Source organism: Adiantum capillus-veneris, chromosome 21 (genome assembly GCF_014529385.1).
Source record: "Adiantum capillus-veneris isolate H3 chromosome 21, ASM1452938v2, whole genome shotgun sequence".
Taxonomy (NCBI): Eukaryota; Viridiplantae; Streptophyta; class Polypodiopsida; order Polypodiales; family Pteridaceae; genus Adiantum; species Adiantum capillus-veneris.
This window is the reverse complement of record NC_140951.1, coordinates 99,093,695-99,119,582: the sequence shown is the minus strand read 5'-3', so window position 1 is coordinate 99,119,582 and position 25,888 is coordinate 99,093,695.

Genomic DNA, 25,888 nt, shown 5'->3' with positions numbered 1-25,888 from the left:
AAGTAGCAAGGGACTTTTTGATCTTCCCTCAATTACCTCGAAAGGTGCTTTTCCCGTGGAAGTATGTACAGTGTTATTGTAAGCATACTCCACTAAGGGTAAGTACTGCTCCCATTGGGATCTTTGATCTACTTCCGTTACATAGGCTTTTAGTAGATCGAGAATGGTTAGGTTAGCTATTTCACTTTGGCCATCAATTTGTGGATGATAGGCCGAAGAGAAGTTTAGCCTTGTTCCTAAATTCTCAAAGAGACCCTTCCAGAAATTACTGGTCATTCTAGGATCTCTATCCGACAGTATGGACATTGGCAAGCCATGGTATTTGAAAATTTGTGAAATGAAGAGGGTTGCCATTTGATGGGCTTTGATAGTCTTTTTGACAGGTATAACATGAGCTTGTTTACTGAACCTGTCTACTATCGTCCATATTCCCGTATTCCCATGGATAGACTTAGGCAATCCAAAGATAAAATCCATGGATATGCTCTCCCATGGTGAATTAGGGATTGGCAAGGGTTGAAGCAATCCAGGTTGCTTCCCTCTATCAAATTTTGTCTTTTGACATACCACACATTTGGAAACATACTCTTGTATGTTCACTTTCATGGTAGGCCAATAGAAATATGTTTCAATTCCCTTTAAGGTAGACTGAATCCCTCTATGCCCCGCATACGGGGGAGCATGAGATTCATACATTACTTTCTCACGCAGGGAGTTAGTAACGCATAGTCTATTGCCATAGAGAAGATAACCATCTTGTAAAGTAAATGGTTCTTCTTTCTTCCCTAATGTAAGGGCTGAAATCACATCTCTAAAATCGGGATCAATAGCATACTCATCTATCATTGAAGATAGATCATTGTGAGTTGCTATGTAAACCGCATTCACTCTCGGCCGTCTTGAGAGTGCATCGGCTACTTGATTATGCTTGCCAGCAATGTGAGCAATATGAAAATGAAATTGCGAAAGGAAATTTGCCCACCTCATTTGTTTGTCGGAGAGCTTGGTCTGCGTTATGAAGTACTTAAGACTTTGGTGATCCGTTCGCAGAATGAAAGGAGTCCCCAATAAATAGTGCTTCCATGAGTCTAAGGCATGTAGAACTGCAAGGAGTTCCTTTTCGTATATGCCTAGAGCTTGCTCAATAGGGTCAAGCCTTCGGCTCTCATAGCCTATGGCGTGCCCTTCTTGGAGAAAAACAACTCCAAGGCAATCACGACAAGCATCACATTGGACCTCAAATGGTTTTGAGAGATCCGGTAGTGTAAGCACAAGTTGAGAGATAAGCTTTTCTTTAAGCTTTTCAAAAGCATTGTTCTCCTTAGTAGACCATGTATACCTAACGCTTTTCTTTGTTAGGTGAGGCAGGGTTGACAGTACAGACTTTAAGTCTTGAGATTGTGGAGGTGACAAGCGACAAAATCTGAGCATTGACGGTTAGCCAGGTGTGTGGGCAAGTGGCAAGTGAGAGAATGTGAGTGTGTGTGCTCACGCCAAGCCAGGCAGCGATAGAGTCGGATTCAAAAAGGTTCAAGGGCCTTGCACTGTTTCCCTAGAGAGAAATCTTGCCTTCTTGATTTCCTCTAACTGTTCGTTGGCCAGGTGAGATTTAGCTTCAAGCCATCGCTTGTGCTCATCCTCGGTAACTTTCTTCTTTCTTGGGCTCCATCTTAGAGGCATTTGATGTAATCCCCTTATGACATTACACCCAATTCTTTAAATGTACGAGAGATTGCGAACTTAAATATTGAGCATCGTAACAAGACCATCTTATCTAGCTAGAAGTATGCAAATGCATCACTAAGCTAAATATTTCAAAGAATAGCTACACCAATAGTAGCTAATTGATCTTGGAGATTCCTAATTTGCTTGATAAAGGCCTCCACCTTCTCTCCATAAGAAAATTTTAATGGTCCCGCAATTTGTGAGAACTTTTCTATGAAGCATCTATAGTATGCACACATACCTATGAAGCTTCTTAGTTCATGAAGATTCCTTGGTTTAGGCCATCCTTTTATTACCTCTAACTTGGATGGATCCATTTGGATGCCATCTTGAGAGATAATGTGACCTAAATACTGAATCTCTTGTAAGAAAAATTCACTTTTCTTTCAATTAACGTAAAGTTTATTCTCTCTTAAAACTTGAAATATTACCTGGAGGTGTTGCTTGTGTTCCTCCAATGAATTAGAGTAGATGATAATATCATCAAAGAACAATCCAGTGAAGGTTCGATGAGGCCTGAACAGCTTCTCCATCAAGCGGTTGAATGTGGCTGGTGCATTGGTCAAGCCAAAAGGCATGACAATGTATTCGTAAAGACCAAATGTAGTACGAAATGCGGTCTTTACAATGTCTTGATCAACTATCCTTATTTGATGATAGCCACTTTTAGGGTCAATCCTACTGAAGTAGGTCGATCCTTGTAGCTTATCAAATAGGTCTTCTACCCGTGGAACGGGAAACCTATTCTTGATAGTGATCCTATTTAGTGCTCTATAGTCGACACACATACTATATGTGCCGTCTTTCTTTTGCACTAATAGCACAGGTGAGCAAAATGGAGATGAGCTTGGCCTAACCATACCCTTCTCAACTAACTCATGCACTTGCCGCATAATTTCCTCTTGTTGAGCTTGAGAAACTCTATAAGGAGGTTTATTAGGCGGTGAACTTCCTGGAAGAAGTTCAATTGCATGGTCATCATTACCTCGTTTAGGAGGTAGCTCACAAGGGATGTCGTCAATAAAAACATCTTGAAACCCCTTGAGAAAATTGGATAACTCTAATTCCTTTTGGTTGCTTTTATTTTCTTTTGTTAAAGCATTAGGTTCATTTTGAGAATCTTTAACAAAAATCATGTACACGGAAATAGAGCTCTTTATTGACTTGTTGAAAGCTGGTGTATGTACAATGGGGATGGTGTTACCCATTTCCTTAGCATCTATATACATGTCTTTTTCCCTGAACTTTAAGGAGATTCTCCTTTCAGGAAATTTAACATCGGCAGCCAGGCAGTCAAACCATGGTGCCCCTAGGATTACATCCTCATGCTTGAGAGGAGAGATAAAGAAGTCCTCTTTGTCCACATAGCCTTGGACATGAAGCCTCAATTTCCCAATTAAGGGAGTGGCTGAAGCTTCTTGCCCCTTGAAGGCACTGTCTGCGGGTAGGACATCTCCCATCTCATAGGATTGTATGCCTAGCTTGGTGGCTAACTCCATAGATATAAAATTGTGAGTAGAACCAGGGTCAAAGAGAATAAAAGCATCATGTTCTCTCACCTTTCCCCAAGCATGGCATAGAGGAGATCCTTTGTGGTGAGTTTGGTGAGTCTCCTCCTCTTGGATTTCAACCAAGGAAGCTCTAGGAGGATCTTGGCGGTTGTTCTTTTGGGGACAAGCGCGGTACGCATGCCCTTGTTCGCCGCACTTGAAACACCGGTTATCCTTACGATAACGCTCAAGCTCTTCAGGAGAGAGTTTATTCTTACCTTTGTAAACTCCCTTCTCTTTAGCTTTGTTGGAGTTGCCCTTAGGAGACTTTTGGACACTGTCCTTCCCCTTTGGCTCATTGGAACCCTTGTTTTCCGGGGGCTTATTATTTCTTTTTGCCCCCATTTGGAAATTGATTCGAGAGGCCACCATAGTGTGGTGTATTACCGCCGATATGGTACATGGTCTTTGTGAGTTGACATACTCCGCCATTTCTTCGGTTAAGCCCGCACAAAATTGTTGCTTTTGCTCTCCAAAATCCAACTTTTTGAAGATAGTGGCTTTGAGTTGTAGGTCCCAAAACTTGTCTACATATTTGTGGATGGATTCATTGGGAGAGAGCTTTAAGCTTCGCCATTCGGTGAGTACTTTGTCTTTGGCATTGGTGGCCAAAAACTGCTTCATAATGGAAGCTCTTAAAGCTTTCCATGTTCGTGGAGCTTCACCGTTGGCTCGTAGGCTAGACCACCATTGTCTGGCGGAATTTTGAAAGTGCATAGCTACATGACGTAGCTTAGAGGATTCCGTGAAGCCCTCATCTCCAAACGCCGCATCGAATTGTTGGATAAAGGCCAAGACTTTGTCCGTAGCACCAAAGGTACCATCATAGGTAAGGAAATAGATGCTGTTCCCTCCCTCTTTGAATTTCTTCAACTTGGACGACCTCTTCCATGCGGCATAGGATTTCCTATGGCCTCTTCTTTTTGATGGTTCAAAGGTTGCACCATCACTTTCTTCAGAAGGTGAAGAATTTGAAGAAGGTGGAGAAGAGGGTAACCTCTTTCTCGCCTTTTTCTTGTCTTGATCTTTGTCGTCTTCACCATAGCTTTCATAAGAGGAAGAGGATGAAGAAGATGGAGAAGAGGGTGTCCTCTTTCTCGCCTTTTTCTTCTCTTGCTTTTTATCATCCCTCTTTGAATTATGGCGTGGAGAAGAGTGTGATGGTCTTCTCCGCTTTGGTGGTGATGGAGAGCGTTTAGCCCGCCGTCTTCGTGGAGCCATTTCCGCCAAGGTGGCGGGAGATTCGCTTCTTTCTCGTTCCTTCAGTGGAGGCTCTTGAGTTCTCCTTTGGGAAGGAGATACATCATCAAGAAGTAAATTCTTGAGCCCTTCATAAGGATTCTCTTCTTCTTCCCGAATCGGAGAGAGACCTCTTTTGGTAGTCTCACAAGGAGGCTTCTTAGGTGTTCTCTCGTCATGGTGATTAGCTTGGAGAATCCCGTGAGCACGGAGCTGCCGTTGCACTTCACTTTGGAGAGATGGATTGCCCATGGCTTGTTGAAGCCTAGAAACAAGATAGTTAACAAGCATTGAAGCATCATTAGTAGCTTGCTCATGAGCAAAATGAAAGTTATCAACATTAATTTCACTCTCTTTACTATTGTCAGCCATTCTAACAACTTTTAGGTGTACTTTGGCACTTCAAGCCCTAGTTGCTACTCCTCTTTACCCCTTTAGAAAAAGCACTCAAGCTACTGTACCCGCTGCTCGAATACCATTAATTGCAAGGAATAGAAGAGAGGGTCTTTCGACACCAAAAGAGCATCGGCTCCTGTCAAGCTTCTAATAGCTCAATAGTGGTTAAGCCGTAGGCAAGCGCCGTAGGACTCCACTATTAAGACCATAGCTCTCGACGGTGATGCCCCGTTAACTGCACGAAGGCAGGCGCACTGCAAGGCTGAAAAATCCCTATTCTACTTACTCACAGGCAATTAATAATACCAACCATTTGTAGCTAGCTTGAGGACCTCCCTTCTTGATCAAGAAAAGAGAAACCTTGAGCTCTGATACCAATGTAACATTTAATGGCCTAATAACTTATGTGTAGCGGAAATTAGCATGAACATAGTGGGCATTTCATTAGAATAGATTCCTAATGAGAATTACAAGAGTGCTTGGGTGGAGAGAGCAACAAAAAGCATAACACCTAGTTAGATAGCATCAACAATACTTTCAAAAGAGAGAGAAATTAAGCTATTGACAACAGTTGAGGACCGGATTTTCATGGAGCCGGTCCCCCCTCCAAAAGGCTTTGTATTATGGTTTCTCCCATCAAGAGAGACATTGTACAATACAATTCTTTGTGTTCCTTCAAGACTAGCTAGTGCAATGAAGATGGAAGCTTCATGCACTAAGCAAAACACTTAATCAAACACAACTTGAATTATCCCCGTTCTCAGACCCAAGACCTCACACACCTTCGAAGATGGTGAGAGCTAGCAGGGTATGAGAGTAGATTGAGAGGAAGAAGGAGTATCTTACGAGAAAGATGTACATCTCCTCACATAATCACTCATATTAGCATAGCTTAGCTTAGTAATTAGATTGGTAGAGAAGATGAGCATGCATTGAAGCTTGGCTCTTGGTTGGATTTGCATCCACATGCCAAGAGAGTGTTGATGTAGGCTTCTATCTCACAAGCTTGGAGTAGGTGATGAGCTCTCCATTAAAGCTTGGGAGGAGATAGAGTATTCTTTCTTCACACATGGTCAAGTGTGAGTGTGTGTGTGATAATGCCTTGCAAAAATCAGCCCCCTCTCTCTCTTGGGCGAGCCCTCTTGCTAATTGCTCTTGCTGAAGCCTTATTGGCCCTCCCCAAGTCAAGCCAATTACAATTAAGCAGCATAAGTGATAGCCTTCTGACATGTGTCACCCTTTCCCCTTTTGTGAGAGCTTTAGGTAATTAAAAAATTAAACTAAACTCTCATTGGACCCCTTTGCCTCCTGGCCAATAGGAATCAGGCAAGCCATGGGGCTCCTGAATGCTCATTGGACCCCTTGGGAGACTGCCCAATAGTCTTCTAGGAGACTTAATTCTCATTGGTTTCTTTTATTAAATGTTTTTAAATTAATTAAACTAGATTTACTCTAGCTTAATTCTCATTGGTCCACTTCAAGGGTCATCCAATAGAAATTGGGCACACCTTATGGGCATCTGGCCTAGGGAGTTGACATGTGTCCCTCATTCCCTTTGTGTAAAGGGAGCCTGTGTGTGTGTGTGTGTGTGTGTGTGTGGCTTTCTCTCTCATCCCCTACCTTTAGGGCTCGCCCCCTCCCATGTAGGGATGTGCAAAGACTTTTAGGGAACACACAAAGCATCCAATTTTGCCCTAGGGTTGACCTTTGGACACAACCTTTGAATTTTGGAACCTTAGCATTTTGGAAGTCTTAATGGGCTGAACCTTAGGGTCTTTTTAGCCCATTGTTGCACATGGCTCTTTTGCAGATGCCCCCCCCTTTGGATCGCTATTTTCCCTCCTTTGGATCCCTACTGTGGCCGGTCTGCTAGCTTAACCAATATTCTAGCTTTTTCTCCCCTGGCCTTCCCCACATTAAATGATCAGTTTAATATGAGAAAATCATTTAGGAGAATTAGATATTGATTATTATGACAGTGACCCCCATTTACCAGTCATCTGGGAAGACTGTATGTAAACCATAGGGGAAACACACCTCAGTACTGTCAGTTATCCAAGGGGATAGGCAGATTACAAAGTGTAATCTTGTGCAAAAGGATATGCAAAGTGCGTACATTAGCACCAAGCAATCCAATTAGTAAGCATTTATTGTTCTACTTGGAGTTTGCTTACCGTCAGTTAAAGCATGTTTGCGACTAGTTTTAGTCCCATCATGTTTAAGTCTGGTTCTCAACGTTGAACACTAGTTCTGGTGGGGTTGTTGAGTGATGAAATTTTCTAACAAGTCAAAGACTTAAACTTGGTTGATGAGTTATGTCAGCAAGTTACTTTCATGGAAAGTGGTACTCTTTCGGGTATATCTTTGTTGTGATAACTCGTTTAGCATGCTCATGTGCGTTCTAAATGGAGTCTACACACTATAATTGGATAGTAACCGGTACGATCAGGTGGTTGCAAATGGACAACAAGGTGGAAAATCAAGATGTTCCTCTTTGTTTCATTGATCCTCCAACTGAATCGTGTTTCGGTCAAGCAACCAGCTGGATCCATGACGGATTCCACTGTGGAAAATCACTCTTGTTTTCAAGGACGAAAACACTTCTCCAAGGGGGGAGTAATGTCATGCCAAGGGCAACAACCCTGGAGGTTAGGGACCAGGGGCCAAGGGCCGGCTGCCAATGGGAAGGGATCCTAGGGCCAGGAGACTATAAAAGGGAGGTTGGGTGGAGGATTCGGACATGGCAGTCCCAGGGTTTTACAATGGTGTAAAAGTACTAGGATATATGTTGGTAAATCCATGAACATGCATATGATATAACAGGTTTTGGATTTTTTTGGTATAATATACAGTCTGAAAGGTAGTAAGAATTATTTTTGAGAAGAAATTGGTAATTAAATATATACATAATATATCGTATTTAGAAGGAATTTTTGAACACTCCTTGACTGTATGTCACATACTGGTAAACATTTGCTCATGAAAGAGCATCTTGTATGGTCTTTTTGGTAGCCTTACATCAAAAATCATTCGACATGGTCTCAACACAAATCGTACGAATGACAACACCGAGCTTTCAGGTAGACTTTTGGTCTACTGAGAGGATGTCCAACCAAAATTTGGCATAAGTTCTTTTAGGTTTTTCTAGACACTATAAGTTTGTAAACAAAAGTTACTTTTGAGTATCGGTCTTGAAACAGTGAAAAAAGCCTGCTTTATATAAGAACTTGTAAAGTAAGTTATCGTGGAAATGGTATGCTGACTGGTATGCGCATTGAAGAAGAGGTTTGTAGTTTTTTTAAAAAGAAAATCCTCATGTGAGGCTCCTCAGAGAGGAGGACATGCTTAAATTGAAAAACTGCCCTAATTACAAACAAAACTCTGCCAAAATCAAATTTTTGCAAAATAGAAAAGATAGAAAATAAGCTGTTTACTTAAAGGTCAAGTCCTGCATAAAACATATCCATAAATTGAGATAAGTACTAAAATAAATTTTGTCAAGTAATTTTGGCTTTATCATTTAAATCCTCATGTGAGGCTCCTAGAGAAGGAGGACCTGTTTACATTTTTGAAAAATGGGTCTATTTACAAACAAAACTCTACCAAAATTTTGGTAGAGTAAAGTACTTCTAGATTAAAACATAATACACAGCTTATTCTTTGAAAAGATTCCCTACAGATTGTATGTCCACAAACTTGACTTTTTTCCCTTCTCTCTCTATCTTTCTTTCTCTCTATAGTCTCTCAAAGATCTCACTCTTTCTACCTATTGGGTGGATTCTCCAGTTTCACATGCAAACCTCGATACATGAATGCTGCTTCCCTCTTTATTTATCTCCAACAATTCTTAGAAGTTATTATTTCTAGCATAGACCACAAATAGACAATAATTGGTTTATGGAATTGTACTACAGGGTATGGTGCTTTCTATTGGAAGCCCAGCTCCGGAGGATATACCATCCTTTGAGAATGCGAGCCCAAAAACTCGTAAACAATGTTACCTTTCTAATGGAAAGCCACGTGCTTCCGTCATACACGCACACACACAATTTTCAAGGCTTCGATGACTTTCCTTAAACCCACAAAGAAATTTCTTTTTATTCCTGCACCCAAGTTCTTAGGCTCCTGCTACTTCGATTTGTGGTATGTGTGAATGCCACACCTTCGCAAGTTGTTTGCTACTTACACCAACTTGCACCCTCCTCTGTTTGAGGTTAACACTAACTAATCTAGCCCCCTAGATCTCCATCTTGGGTGACCAATGACCCTTGCTTAGCCCACTCGTGCAGTTTGTCATTGGGACGCCTGTCCATGCCACCTCTGTGTTGCTACCCCAATGTACATTGACCATTGTTGGAGGCAATACTACTTGGCCTCTCAATCGCACCAAGTCCACCCACCATTGGACCACTTCCTATATTTTCTTCCAACTCTTGCATGCACATCTCTTTTGTAACCATGTCATTGAGTTGACAGGCAGATTCATGGTGCAACATCAAAGGCATCGGAGTAGGATTGCGTACACAATTTGCCACTATGAGTCCTATTTAGCTTGTTAATTCATGCTTGTGAGCAAGGTTATAGCTTCTATAAGTGGCATTGTGCGCAACAAGAGCATGGCGGAGTAGAAATACAACCCTCACTTCTTTCTCATGTGCACAACTTGTCAAGGACTCGTCCATGCTCCTTTGAGATGTAAAAACTATTTGTTTTCATAGGGTAGGACTCTTGATTTTATCACTTGTTTTGAATGAAAAAGGGGTGACGGGAGCAAAGCAAACCCCGAACCCCGACGGCCTCTAAAACACCGGGGTCCGAATGGCATGCCTCGAGCCTGTCACGGTAAAGCGAATAGGGGGCACCACCTAGCTTTGAGCGTCTAGGACACAGACCACGATGATATGAACACCGCAAACTTACACACACACACACACACACACACACACACACACACACACACACACACACACACACAGAGAGAGAGAGAGAGAGAGAGAGAGAGAGAGAGAGAGAGAGAGAGAGAGAGAGAGATTGACAAATGATGAAAACCCTCGGGGGTGTGAGGGAGAATTATTTCTGCAGTATTTACAACGACCTTCCTTCCGACGAGGCGGCACACCGTGGTGATAGAGAAGTAGGGAGAGAGAATGGTGAAAAAACTACTTGGTGCGTTCTCTAAGTCGACTCAATGATTGTGAAGCTTGCTACCAAGAGCGTGTATATGTGTGTGCATCGACATTGGAGTCGATGCACACACATTGGAGTCGAGAGGTGGGCGTGGCTCCCTTCACATGGTGCAATTCCCAAGGAAAACCAACACACAAGCCCCCTCCCCATGATGCCAATGAGTGTCAACTCTTCCCACTATACTCTACCAAGTGCTGATCTCTCGTGAGCTGCCCCCCCCCGATAGTGACCTCTCAGTGCCAATTTATAGGTGTTGGCTGCTTGGATTATGGTAATCCCGGTGTGAGTAGGGTAAGCTAATCAGGGAGACAAAGCAAGTGGTGGGCCCAGTGTGGTTGACCCTTGCTTTGTTTTGGGGGGTTATTAAGAAAATGAGAATCTCCAGGTGGGCCTTTGTGACCATCATCTAGAGAGAGGGAATTTACAAAGTGGGAATTTACAATGGCTTGGGTGAAAACTGAAGAAATGATGAACATAACCTACAAACTACTGAAAATGGCATCGTGGTTTCGTGATGCCGGTGAATGGTGTGTTCCCGGTGCGTTGGTGTAGCGCGTACTTCTTTGCGGGCATGCCTTCGGCACAATTCCTCTTTTTGTTGTTGGCGGCGCGTGATTTGGGTGTTCTCCTTCTTTTTCATTGTCGTCGTAGTCGTGGAATCCTTTGGTTTTTGTATTTGTGGTGCGTATATGCGTGTGTGTACGTATGGGTGCATGTGGATGGATGTGTGTGTATATATAGATATGGGTGCGCATGCGTGAGTGTGTATTTGTATAAGTATGTGTGTGTGCGCAAGCGTGCGTGGGAACGGGTGCTATATGGGTTATGTATATAATAAATAAATAAATATATTTTATCTTCTTTTTCGTTTTCTGTTTACTGGCGACGTGCTGCAGCTACGCGAGGATGAAGAGGGGGGGGAGGTGTGTATGTGTGTGTGTGTTGGTGCAAGGGGGGTGTGTGTGTGGATAAGGGTGAATGTGTGTGTGTATGTGTTGTGTGTATAGAGAGAGAGAGAGAGAGAGAGAGAGAGAGAGAGAGAGAGAGAGAGAGAGAGAGAGAGAGAGAGAGAGAGTTTAATGGCAGGCTGGAGCCCAATGCAGAGCGAGAGAGAGAGAAGGGGGAGTTTGTGAGGTGGTGAGGGAGGGAGAGGATGAGGGTGTGTGTGTGTGTGTGGTGTGTGAATGGAGAGAGAATTGCTCCGGTTTCCTATGCTGCGCCTTCAGGCTGAGAAGAGCGAGAGCGAGAGAGAGAGAGAGAGAGAGAGAGAGAGAGAGAGAGAGAGAGAGAGAGAGAGAGAGAGAGAGAGAGAGAGAATTACCGGCTGGGGCCCAGTGTGCAGAGCACGTGAGAGAGGGAGAGGGATGGGGTGAGGTGGGTGTGGATAGGAGAGAGAGAGAGGGAATCTCTATGGTGGGTGCCCACAGTGGGGCGGGGGGGGGGGGGGAATATTATCCTCTGTCTTGCATGGTGTCTCAAGGACGAGAGGAGGGGAGCGAGTCAATGGTGTGGCGGGGGGGGGGGGGGAGAGAGGGTGGGGATAACGGACCAAGGGAGGGAGAATGAGGCCGAGGGAAGGGTGAGGCGAGCGGGTGGGGGAGAGAGAGGGAATATTTTCAGCTATCGGCTTGCATAGAGAGCGAGGGAGGGGGTGTGGGAGGGGGCGTGTGTGGATAAGAATACGGGAGAGAGCGAGTTCGTGTGAGGCTATGGCTCCGACACAGCGGGAGCGAGAGAGAGAAAGCGAGAGAAGGGGCTGGGTGCTCGAGGCCGCTCCTGGACGAGGGTGGCCAGTAAGGGGGGAGGTCATTGAGGGTCAACGGGGTGCGGGTAAGAGAGAGAGAATATTAGAGAGAGGAGAGAGTGTGATTGGCCATTGGTAGGCAACGAGGGAGATAGAGAGAGAGAGGATGTCCAGGCCAACTGCAGTTGTGATGAACAGCGCCGGGCTGTGAGAGAGAGAGAGAGAGAGAGGGAGAGAAAAATGGAATGGATGAGGGGTAGAGAGAAATGGAGGCCTGCAAGGCTGGGGTATGGACGCGTTAGGGACGCGAGGTTGGCCAGGACATTGCTTAAACCTCCTGATGGTGTCGCTAAGGCTTCGGGAAGAAAAAATAAGTTTTTTTTCTTCTTTTTTCTTTGATTTCCAAAAATCGGGCATCATTAGCCCTGCCCTTTTGGCTAGAGGCATTCATGCTCTAGCCCTTCCTCTGCATCTTTAGTTGTGGGGTTAGAGGGTTCTCCCTCCTTTGAAATGTCTAGCATGAATTCTGGATCTAACCTAAGAAAATACCTTTTTAGTCTCCATCCATTGACCCTAGTCTTGTGAATTCTCCCATCTTCTTCCATCAGCTTATAGCTGCCGTTGTCATAGCGTTTCTTGATGATGAATGGCCCTTCCCATCTGGGTTGAAATTTCTTGTCCTTCTTGGTGTCAAATCTGTTGTCGTATCTCAGCACTAACATACCTTTTTTCTAGTCTCTTTTCTTTAAGCCCTTGATTAAAAGTGAGCCGGCGTTGTTCTGCCTGTGTTGCATAGTGATTGATTGCTTCTTCCCTATCTAGTTGGAGCCTCTCCAGATCCAGGATGTGGTTTCAGAGATTTACAATTGGACGATGTATCTCGCTAGCCAAAACTCGTAAGCTGGCTATCTATACCTCAATGGGCAGAATTGCCTCCTTTCCATAAACTAGATGGAAAGGGGTGAAACCTAGTGATGTTCGGAACGTCGTTTGGTAGGCCCAAAGAGCTGCCATGAGATGTTTATCCCAGTCTCTTGTGTGATTGTTCACCTGCTTTGTGATGATTTTGCAAATCATTCCGTTTACCTTCTCTACCAGACCATTGCATTGTGGAAGTTATGGTGTGGAATGTCGGCGTGTGATGCCTAACTTCTTCATCAGTTCTCCCACCAAATCACCTCTGAATCCTAGTCCTCTATCTGATATTATCTCAAGAGGAGTGCCAAAATGGCAACAGATATGCTCAAAAATGAACTTTGCTACCTCTTGGGCTGTAATGCGGGTGGTGGCTGTTGCTTTTGCCCATCGAGTCATGTAGTCTACACCCAGTATGATGTACAGTTTACCTGATTGGGCCCTTGGTAAAGGACCGATTACATCTATTCTCCATTTCTCAAATGGACCATATGAGATGATAGGAGTTTGTGGCTCGTAGGTTAATGTGCGATCACTAGCCACTTGACACGCCTTGCATGTTTTACACCAATGGTGTACATCCCTGTTCAAGCTAGGCCAAGAGTATCCTGCCTGTAGAATCTTCCTACTGGTGATATCTAGAGCAAAATGACCGCCGTAGACGCCATCATGGCAACTTGAAATCACCTCTTTGATCTCACTGGAGGTTGGCACCCGCCTGGGAATTTGATCCTTGCCCTTACAATACAAGTGGTCGTTTACAAGGCGGTACCTAGTAGCCTTCCTCGCCAGCCTCTATTTCTGGCCTTTGGTGTATCCTTCCGGACATTCTCCTGTATCTAAAAAGCTGATGATATCAGGCATGGCATCACTACCTTGAAAGAGAGGTAGCTTCAGTTTGATGGCTCCTATGGGAACGTCTTGTATTCTTTCTTTGGTTAGAGCATCTGCCTCCTGATTTTCTAGTCTGGGGACATGAAATAGTTTCACTGCTTTAAACTTCCTTAGAAGATCCTTAACTTGGCGTAGTTGACCAAGTAAAACCTGATTCTTACAAACCCAAGTGCCATTTATCCGCCTTATCAAAAGCAAAGCATCGCCAAACACATTTAGGCACTGAATTCCTTGTGAAATACATTGTTCCAACCCAAGAATTAGGGTTGCATATGCTGCTTCATTGTTGGAGGGGAGTGTAATAACTACTCAATGGAGAATACTCTTTCTTGTTGTTCATTGAAAATGACTATGCCTGCTTGCTGCAGACTGGTCCATTGTTCTCTTGTATGCTCCATCAAAGAAAAGAGAGTGAGCTCTTTCTAGCTTAGGACTCTCTATCGTTGGTGTTTATTCCTTTGCTTCCGTGTTGACCTTCAGCTTCTTCTCATAATGGCGATGAGTGAGAATTCCAGCTAAACTAGCCCTGGTGGAGTTTTCTACTTGCATGGTGTAGTCAAACTCTTGTAATCTAATTAACCACTTTGAGATCCTAGATGAGACATCCATGTGTTGCATTACATATGGGAAAACCTCTTCCATTTTCAGGATTACAAAAGGGTCTAGGCAGGAGATAGGAGTGAAACTTTGTGGTAGCAAACATTAGTGCCAAAACCATGTGTTCTACTTCGGTAAATCCCTTTTCTAACGGGGTCATGACATGACTAGAGAAGTAAATAGGACGCATGAAAGAAGTTTGGGGGTCCTTTTGCATTAGCACGGCTCCGAGTGTATCACTTCCTACACTAGGGTTCACATAAAATGGCTCGTCCCACTTAGAAGGTGAAATAGTGGGAAGCTTAGCTAGGATTTGCTTTACCTCAGTAAATTGCTGCTCATTCTCTTCACTCCATGAGAAGACATCCCTCTGGGTGAGTTGTTGTAGGGGAAGGACCACTTGAGATAGCAAGTGAATGAACCTGCTTAAGTATCTTACCTTCTGAAGGAAAGAAACCAGCTGCTAAGCGGTGGTGGGTGATGACAAAGATACCAGGGCCTGGCTCTTGCTAGGGTCAGCCTCAATCCATTTTTCTGCAATTACATGGCCAAGGAGAGTGAATTTGCTTTCACCAATGTGACACTTATCCACGTTGAGCTGGCCACCCAAGGTTTGTAGCCTAGTTAAGCCATCATAGACTTTGCTTAAATGAAGGGCTCGTGAACTATAGATGCAAAAATCATCTATGAAAACTTGATGTTCCAAAGTAGGGTTGGAAAAGAAAGGTCACATAGCGCTGAAATGTGGCCGGGGCGTTAGTGAGGCCAAACGGCATCACTATGTAAGCAGAGCATCCCCAAGGTGTGATGAAGGTTGTCTTCTTCTGATCTTCTTCCGCAATGCTAATCTAGAAGTATCCTGAGTAGCCGTCGCACACTGTGTATCGTTCGTGATCTGCCACTTCATTGAGTATTTCATCCTGGAATGGGAGGGGAAAGTGATCCCTCTTCGTGACTGCATTGAGAGGTTTATAGTCCACGCATACTCTCCACTTACCATTTTTTTTTGGTGTGACTACTATTGGGGAGACCCATTCTGAGTCTTCGACAGGGTAGATGAAACCTATTTGTAGCAAACTTCTCACTTCTTTAAGTAGTGCCTCTTGTTGGATTACTCCAAGTCTTCCGAGCTTTTGCACTACGGGTTTACTGCCTTCCTTGAGTTTTATGTGGTGTTGCACTACTGTAATTCCTGTGATCTTATCATAGCCATCAATGAACAAAGTAGTGAAGTTACCTAGCATGGAGACATACTCCTTCCTTTCTTCATTTCTTAACTCATTTGAGAGAATTTTTTGTAACTTACCTGCATTCTCCAAGGACTACGTACCTGATGATTCCTCTTGGTTTGTCAGGGGTGTTTCAGATTGTGTCAATCTTTTTGGGTCTTTAAGAATGACCCCCATCACTTCGATGCTACTGTCACTTCCGTCGGTGGTGATTGTCTCTTCTCCTAAGGTAGATGAATAGTCGTTGGTGGACTCATCTTCTGAAGCCTCCAAGATCATGTTGCGCTGCTTTCCAGTCCTCATGTCGTAGAATATGGACTTCCCTTTAGCGTCCTTCATCTGAATCATTACGGTGCTCCAATCTTGTTTAGCCTCCATAGCCATAAGTTAAGGCCTCCCAAGAATGATGGGGTAGCCCTCCCCTTTCTGTGGCATGAAAAGGATGTTTACCTCCACTTTTGTATTGAATGCTTTTACTTTGACCGCATTTACAATGCCCACGCATTTTACTCTTACATTGTTTGCCATTTTGGTTCGGCAGGGTGCCGGCCTACTTACCTCTAGACATAGATGGTGCATCATCTTTTCACTCATGACACATATTTGCGCGCCACCATCTATGTACACGTTTGAGATTCGTTGCCCCTTGATGTGAGCATCCATGGTCGATAGTATGTTGTCGAGATCTCTTCCAGAGATAGCCCCAGCTATCCTGGGTCTTGATTCTCGTGCTTACCAATTTTGTCCATTGCCTCCTCATCCTTGGTGCAAGGTGGAGTAATTGGGGCCAAGTTATCTTCGGGCCCTGCATTAACACACGCTGAACTAAGTCATAGGGTTTTGTATACTCACCTAGTGAGAAGTCCACGATGTCTATCTTCCGTCGTGGTTTAGCTGCTTGCTTGCTAGACTCGGCCTTCCCTTTCATCTTCTCTTCTCTTTGAGAGCCCTCCTCGTGCCTGGCACGCTTCACTCCCAAAGCATCCACTTCTTCTACCTTTGCTTTCCCTTTGTGCTTCTCTCGAACTGATTCTTCTACCTTTGCCTTCCCCTTAGCCTCCAAACTAATAACACTCACCGCTTGGTTCACAGCAGGTGGTGGGGGTAGTGGTGGAATGAGAGGTTGGGGTGGTGGTTGCTGTTGTACAGGTGGTCGAAGGATTTGGACCGGTGGGATTGGTCCTGGTTGCCTAGGGGGTAGTGGTCTTGCTCTTGGCGGAGAGATCTGATTCTGTCTCCCCCCTCTATTGAAATTCTGCCTCCTTGGGTGTGGGCAGTAGTACATTCCATGGCCATCTTTCTTGTAGTTGTAACAGTGGTACTCTTGGTTCTGCCTTCATTGTCCTCTACCTTGTTATGATTTCTAACAGGTTCATGCCCTTGCTGCACCAGATGCACATATAAACTCTTTAGTTGGGTGGTGATGCGACTCAGCAGGTCTTGTTGCTCTTCTGATGCCTTTTGCGGTTGGGCTCTATGACTGGCTGTTGCAATCATTCACTGGGGTTGGTCGGGCCGAGCTTGTTTTCTCTGACTCGTTTACTCTTGCTTGCATGCGCAGCTTCTTGTTTTTAAGGCGGGCTACTTCGAATGCCAACTCATATGTTGCAGGAAACCTTCCCTTCACCTTCTCTCTAAGAGGCGACCATAGACCAGCTATGAAGCGGTCCTTCTTTAAGAAATTAGGCGCTCCTTCGCCTTCCTCCAGTGAGGCAACCCATCTCTCCCATAAGTCCACAAATTTGGACTCGTAGGTGGCATACTCTAGAAGACCTCCCTGCTTCAACTCCGTCAGTAGCTGCCATAGCTTCTCCGAGGTTGTACCTCCACCAAACCTCTTTACAAAAGCAACCCTTAACACATCCCATGCATTCTTGGTAGCCTGGGGCAATGCATTATACCAGGACTTGGCCTCTACTTTCATCAATAGAGGAAAAATTCGAAGTTGTGAAGCATCGTCATCTTTGTTGGAGACGACACAAGCAATGTCGAAATCATCCAAAAAGTTGGTGGTGAGATCTTCTCCCTTCTTTCCACTGAATGTGGGGAAAGAAACACTTGCCATGGTAGTGACTCAGGAAATTATAAACTTTTTTTTTTTTTATAACATTAACAACAGTAGCGGCTCATAGCGGCTTTTTACAGGGTTGGGTGGATAGGTTAAAATAGGATAAAGATAGAAACATTAAAGGAATGATGGTAATCCAATATGGGGAGAATGATAGGGTTTGGGGAATTGAGGATTTCTCTTAGTACCGCCGCACCGAATAGGTATATGATCTTATGTTGGTAGAAGACTTTCCTATCTACATTAGATTCGCATACATATGCTGCAGAAATCTGAACGGGAATGCCGTCGGTCCATTTTCCATCATGCACAGAGGGTGGAATACTTACTTATACTCTTACCGTGCCAGTGTTGATGAGTTGACACATCCACAAGAGGTCGTCGCCTTTCATGGGCTCTACCTTTCCTTCGTCGCTCAGCACGTACAGGGTGATGGCGACGCGTCTGACCACTCCCAGCCTCTTGGCTAGCAGCAATTGCAGGTAATTTCCGTAGTCTGCGTGTTGCATGAACTCTACTCCATTCAGTTGCAACTCGTCCTCAGCCCACTGGGTTTCACCCATGGTAGAGAGCTTCTTCAGGATAAGTTGTACAGGGATCCTCTACCCGTCTTCCAAAACAGCGAGAGCAGTAGCCGAACCACTCTTCCCTAGGACATGGGAATCTTCTTACCACTTCTTCTTCAAGATTGTTGAAGTGGATTGGTAGCACTCGCATGCGTCGTGCAAATCGGTAGGCGACCTTCCGCCGCTTAGCTTTGGATGACTTCCTCTTTGGTAAGCTGGGTACAACCCGACTTTCTGAGCTTGAAGCACTTGCTTGGCCAGATGCTTCTCCCTTCGGGGTCATGTGTTTCCAGACTGGCTTAACTTCTCCTTACCTTTGGCTCGAGCAGCCCCTTTAGGCCACTTTGGAGTAAAGGTTATAACTTTGACTGTAGTTTCTTTAGGGAAGAGAGGACTCACCATTTTCTTCCCTTCTTTGATGTGAATGACTTCTTCGCGATGAATGTCCATGTAGACGATTTCAGCCCTTTTGCTGCCTTCGTTGCTGGCACTCATTGACAGTGTGTCTTGGTTGACAACAGTGATGGCACTTCACCGACCTCCCACTTGATGCTCTCAATTTGTGGTTAGAACGAGCAACACGAGATGGAGAATTTACCTCTTGAATACTGACGACACTGCTGCTTGGTAGTAGTACTTCAATGACGGCGGCTAGTGCCTCATTAGTCTCCTCTTCTTCCGTCCTCCACTTAGAAAATTCCTTCAGGAATTCGTCCATGATTAATGGCGTGCCTCACTTTCAGCATTGTAAATTGAAGGGTCTTAGAAGCCCTCCTCACTGGGGGCACCAAATGACGGGAGCAAAGCGAATCCCAAACCCCGACGGCCTCTAAAACGCCGGGGGCCGAATGGCACGCCTCGAGCCTGTCACGGTAAAGCGAACAGGGGGCACCACTTAGCTTTGAGCGGCTAGGACGTAGACAACGATGATATGAACACTGCAAACTTACACACACACACACACACACACACACACACACACACACACACACACACACACACACACGGGATAGCGGGCCAAGGGAGGGAGAATGAGGCCGAGGGAAGGGTGAGGCGAGCGGGTGGGGGAGAGAGAGGGAATATTTTCGGCTATCGGCTTGCATAGAGAGCTAGGGAGGGGGCGTGTGTGGATAAGAATACGGGAAAGAGCGAGTTCGTGTGCGGTGATGGCTCGACACAGCGGGAGCGCAGAGAAAGCGAGAGAAGGGGCTGGGTGCTCGAGGTCGCTCCTGGCCGAGGGTGGCTAGTAGGGGGGGGGGGGGGGGGGGGGGGGGGGGGGGTCATTGAGGGTCAACGGGGTGCGGGTAAGAGAAATAATATTAGAGAGAGGAGAGAGTGTGATCGGCCATTGGTAGGCAACGAGGGAGATAGAGAGAGAGGATGTCCAGGCCAACTGCAACTGTGATGAACAACGCCGGGCTGTGAGCGAGAGAGAGTGGGAGAGAAAAATGGAATGGATGAGGGGAAGAGAGAGATGGAGGCCTGCGAGGCTGGGGTATGGACGAGTTAGGGCCGCGAGGTTGGACAAGGCATTTCTTAAACCTCCTAATGGTGTCGCTAAGGCTTCGCCAAGAAAAAAGAAGTTTTTTTTTCCTTTGATTTCCAAAAATTGGCCATCAGGGGTAATTAGGAAAAAAAGGGGAGGGGAGGGAGGGGGGGGGGGGGGGGGGGGGGGTGTGAGGGGCATTTTAACAAAATGTGTAGTTTTATGATTGCTTAGTTGCAAGAGCAGACACTCATTACAGAGATAAGCCTTGAAAGACACTCATTACACGGATCAAAGACTGTCTTCTTGAATTATGAATCATGATGGTTATTGCTCATTTCTACTACTTTTGTGCACTACTAGAAGGCTAATGTAGGCTATGCGAGCTGTCTCCATCTTTTGACAAAGCTCCACTTGGCCCGTCGCTCACCATCGCCTCTGCACAAAGCTCGCTATCACACATGGCTCTCTCATATCCCCCCCCCCCCCCCCCCCCCCCCTCTCTGCGGCAAATTGTGGGCCTGGGTAAGTTGCAGCTTGGTAGGCTGCTCCTCTAGAGCTCTCTGCTCTTGTTGACAATTACCCTTGATTCACATTTTTTCTAATGGTATCTGGTGGTTGCATGCGGCCCAAGTGCAAGAAGGGGGGGGGGGGGGGGGGAGAGAGAGAGAGAGAGAGAGAGAGAGAGAGAGAGAGAGAGAGAGAGAGAGTCTATCAGAGCACAAGCTTTATCAGCCATGGAACCAGATGTGGATTCTTTGACTCTAGCCATCCAGGTTTTAATAACACAAAGGAACGGACTCTTTTCATCTGATGATCAGTAACAAGGTTTCCTATCGGATCATGATCACATTAAAACTGATGAAGCTGTCCCCTTTCTTACAACAGTCGACACACCCTTCCCCCTCCCCCTTCTCTTTTACTCCATCCTCTGCTTTACCGCCCCTTTTTTTTCTTCACACGACGCAGATCTCCCCTTTTATATACGAGAAGAAGCTTAATAGGATCAACAAGCACCCCACAACTAGCTACAAACTCTACTCTCCATGCTACAATATTGTTGTCGGCATTCGCTTCATTGCTAATTGCCCATACCTTGTAGCCACTACATGCACCCCCTCTGCTATTCAATCTGCTTTGTGCCTCGTATGTAGCACCATGCAGGTCTGACCCTTGCTCTAGGGAACCATATCTCATCTTGAGGGCAGCAAGAGGGACAGGAAACGAGCCCCTCTAGGCTTTGCAAACAATGAGAGGGACTGCACACAATTGAGAGAGATAGAAGGGCTATAACCTCCCAATGCACAACCCTTGATCACTAGCTGTGGGCATGCTGCAGATGAAAGACAACATGCACAGAGAGACAGCAAGAGTAGGAGTGCGGTTGGAGTAGGCCCATCATCACCGCGCTCTGCAATCTCATGTGAACCTTCTCGAAAACTTGGGGCACTGGCCAAGCGCATCAACACGGGATCCTCGAACTACAATCCTCCTCTTGCCGGCTCCACATGCCATGTGCAAGTTTTTTCTCTTGAGGCTAGCTTCTCAGTAGATTCAAATTGTAGAATAATTAGTTTGTGAGGTTAAGAGAGAATCTCCTCATTAGAAAAGAAAATACATGGGGCTGTCACTATCACCCGTTTTGCATAGCCCGTTCGCCTCGCCATTGATCTCTCTGCACAATGCTCAGCCTCCCTCACTGCGTGTCCACATATTTGCTTCACTTTACAAAAAAATTCCATGAATTAATGTAAGCTTGGGATTTGAAGCTCTTGGCAAAGCTTAATATGACTCCAAATCCACGCTTGGATTGATGTGACCTTTTCATTGGAATGCCTGGTGATTTTATCAGTTGTTATCTTGAAGGTTTGTACAGGGATAGAAAAATTCACAAAATAGTCTTGGAAAATGAGTTTACATGTATGCCAGTGTGGTGGACCTTTGAAATCAGAAAAAGTTTGTGATGAGATTCTTTTCCTTGCTTGCATCTACACCTTTCTTCAAATGCATCCATCTTAAACTTGCATCTTGAAGGCCTGCAGCATTACAGAAAGACATTTCTTTTGGGAGTCGAAAAAGTAACCATCTACTGCATGGGTGCGGGTGCATACCTTTTTTCTCTTAATCCGTTTCCGCTTTTGAAACTAAACACGGGCCGATCACTTGTGCAAGATCCCTTCTTCTCATCGTAAAGTTTGATATGTATGACACCCACAGGCAAGAAAGTGCCTAATGAGTCTTTGTGCTTAGTGTTATGAGCTGCAAATTCAGCCAATTGTTACAAAAAACAAGGGATGAATTCACGAGTGGAGCTTGAATAAGAATGTTGTATCAAACAGAATTGTTGAGGTGCCCAAGTAGGAATCATTTGAGAGAGACCATATGGTCTTTGCACCACGCCATTAAGCAGGGCATCTTGAAGGGACATAGCTGCTTCCCCCAAAGGAGAAGAAAAGGCTCATTTGTAGAATTGACATCAGTTTCATTAGCGTGTGGATAATTAATTTACCTTCTCTCGATTCATTTTGTTGGCCAAAAAGGAAATGATAGAGTGGTGTTCTTATTAAAAAACAAAAAAAATCTTGTGGTGAAAAAGGTAAAATATAAACGACAGACATTGTGGTGAAAAAGGTACAATAGAAAGGACAAACAGGATTAATCTTTGAATTTCAGAATGGATGGAGAAGGGAAATCAAGCCCCTTGATTGGAACATCAATCTGCCTCTCTTCCCAAAATGGAGTATATTTTGTATGATCTTCAAAATATTCCCTATGAAAATAAAAAATTATTAAGTGTGTTCTTAGTACATGCATGATTCTACGAAATTCATAATATTAGAGAAATCACTTTCCTATGCACATTTCTAATAAAAATCCATCAGCAAAAATCATTGCACCTCCACTACACTCAGGGAAAGATATATAGTGACCATGAATGATTGCATTTCCACATTTGATGATTTGACCTTTAATAAAATCCTGTCCTTCCAAAAAAAAGTGCATCTTCTTGAGAGTCATTGCAACTAAAAGAAACCAACCATACATTTTGACATGATAAAAGGCAAAAAAAAAACATAACATCCAGTTTTTAATTTAAAACCAATAACCTATATCATAGGATTCATTAAAATTCTAATTCTATATAATATTGTTTACCTAGACACATCATGGCATTGTTCCCCAACTTCAAGTAAGGTACATGATTTTCCAAACCATGCACCTTATAGAAAGAAATGTCATAAAATGGATAGAAGACAAGATGCTCCACTTTATACACCTTCATATTAAATCCATAACCATTCTTCTTCTATTTTTGTCGTCGTTGTTGTGTACTGCGTGTCAGTTTGTAAGGCTATCATACCTATTCCGTCATTTGTCAAAAACATGAAAGATCCAATCAATTCTACATCATTTTGGTAATCCACCTCCAAAAGCTTCACCACTCATACCTATTCCTCATTTGTCAAAAACACGAAAGATCCAATCAATCCTACACCATTTTGGTCATCCACCTCCAAAAGCTTCACCACTGCAGACGATGCTAGTTTTTTGACAGTTTTTTTGTAGCAGTTGACCGCCTAAAATTGAGGAAAAAAAATCATAAACAAATAACTATATACTATTAAAATTGAATTTTGTTTTAATATTGCCTGAACCTTCTAAATTTTGCTTGATTTTTTAAAGAAACGTCTCGGTAACTAAATGGTTTTTTATGCCACTAGTTCTTTCCATTCTTCGTAAAATAAGAGCTTGTTTGATGGAGTCTTCATCATAGCCTTCTTTAATTAATGCCTTGAGACAGTCCTCTGGAAAATAATTGATTTTGAAACCATTGAAAATAGCGTCTCTCATACTCTCGATGCTCATCGTAAGGCACCTGCCTACGAACACGCGCACTAGCATATATAGAATATATGGAAAAAACCAAGGGAACATAGAAACTTCAAAAAGGCTTGATGTAACAACAATAATGTATGTACGTGGAAGTAAGAAAAAACAATAAAGTTCCCTTTTACCTTACTCTCTCTCACAAGATTGTGCACACTCACACACATTACAACCATTGAATCAAGTGATAGAGTAAGCTTTAACCGGTTGCAAAATCAAAACTTTTCTTTGTGAATCTATTGTAAAGGCAATTTTGTATTTCCTCGAACAATGACAGATGCAAAATTTAAAAAGCTTGAAAAAGGACCGAGTTACTTGTGGAGCAACAATGTATGTACCTGAGAGATGGTAAAAAACAGTAAACAGACAAAGGTCTTTGTGGTGCCGCGTGTTGCAAGGACTGGCTTGTATGGTGGCCGTCAGAAAAAGTCTCCGTCCCAAGTTCCTTCCTTGAATCCTTCTTGTCTTCAACAATAGGACTGGCGATGGCGTACTCCCTCTCTCTGAGACAGGATGCGATGGCGTACTAAAAGAAACCCTCTAATAAACTAATAGGCCTAGCTACGCTTCAAATTGCACATCGCGTGCTGAAAAGCTACCGGACAAAAAATTAGGTGAAATAATGTCATAAAATCTAATATCTAACCAACCCAAATGATTTTCTCATATTAAACTGATCATTTAATGTGGGAGAATAAACGGGAACAAGGGTTATAGACATGTGCTTATAGATCTATCTCAGCACGGGGCCAATGGTAAAGGGGCCCAAATGAGAGATGGTCTATCAAAGAGCAAGGCTAACCAATGGAGCATAAGACCTTAGGGTTAGCTTCATTGAAGACCTCCAATAGTTAGTGTAAAAGTCATTTGACCTTAGGTAAGCTATGGATGAGCTTGAGGTGGGAACCCAGCCCAAGCTTGAGGTGCTTGAGGTGGGAATCCAGCCTAAGCTTAAGGTGCTTGAGGTGCCTGATGATTGAGATGCTTGTCATGCTTGAGATGCTAGGGTTGTACTTGAGGTGAGAACCCAGCCCAAGCTTAAAGTGCTTAAGGGCTAAGCTTGTGGTGGGAACTGGGCCTAAGCTTGAGGGGCTTGAGGTGTCAAAAGTCAAAGATCCAATCCCTACAAGGAGGAGGCGAGCCCTCATGAAGGGGTATGAGAGAGAGCACCCACACACTCATACAAGGCATACTTGGTACAAAGAAAGCATAAGGGACACTTGTCAAGTTCCTCCTCATGTTGCCCTCGTGATGTGCCTGAAGCCTATTGGTTGGCCACCCAAGGGGTCCAATGATAGTTAACGAGATTTAATTAATTGTATTTGCATTTATCAAGTCCTCTCTCTCAAAGGGGAAAGGGGGACACTTGTCCCAAGGCTACCCTTGTTGCTTGTAATGCCTCCTGCTTGTGATTGGCTAGGCCTGGAGGGGTCCAATGAGCTTCAAGCATGAGCTACAAGGGGGGGTCCACCAAAGCAAGCTAGGGGGTTGCTTAGGGGGTATACTCTCCCACACACACTCACAGACATTCTCATTATGCATTGTGCAAAGTGCAAGAGCTCCCTCTCCTTCTCCAAGCAAGTAGAGGTTGAGAGCCTACATCAACACTCTTGGCTATGGAGTGCAAATCCAACCAAGAGCCATGCTTCAATGCTTAAGCTTGCCATCTTCTCCATCTTCATTACTATGCTGATGATAAAGTGAGGAACTAATTCTTTCTCCTATGAAATGTTTCTTCTTCCTCTGTTTGAGGTCTTGGGACTGAGGCTTGGGATAGTTAAAGCTTTCTTCAAAGTTATGTTATGCCTGTGATGCATGAAGCTTTCCATCCTCATTGCATCACCTAGGTCATAAGGAACACAAAGATTGTATTGTAACAAGTCTCTCTTAATGGGAGAAATCATAATACAAATGCTTATTGGAGGGAGGACCGGCTCCACATAAATCGGGTCCTCAATTGTTGTCATGTTCTCTAAATTCTCTCTCTTGCAAAAGTATTGTTCATGCCAAGTTAACTAAATGCTATGTTAATGTTGCTACTATCAATTATGTTCACCTGCTATGCTCACAAAGCAATTTCTCAAAAATACTCTCATTAATTTCCGGTACTCTCAAGTTAATAGGCCGATTCCATTACAAATACTTTGATTCTTTTTGGCCTCCCCCAAAGGGTAAGTACTAAAGTCTTGGTGATGCCTCCCCTCCCTTTTTTTTGTTGGCCTGCTTAGTGATGCCTCCCTTTTTTCTAGGGAAAAAGGAAAGTTATTTCAAAATAAATTTTGTATTGTTCTAAAATTGTTTAATTTTTGATTGGTGCATGGAGGTAGTGGTTCATAAATTTATTTCGTGGGATAGGAATGCCTGGTAAAACAAGGAAGAGATTTCTCCCATGAATGAGATCTTG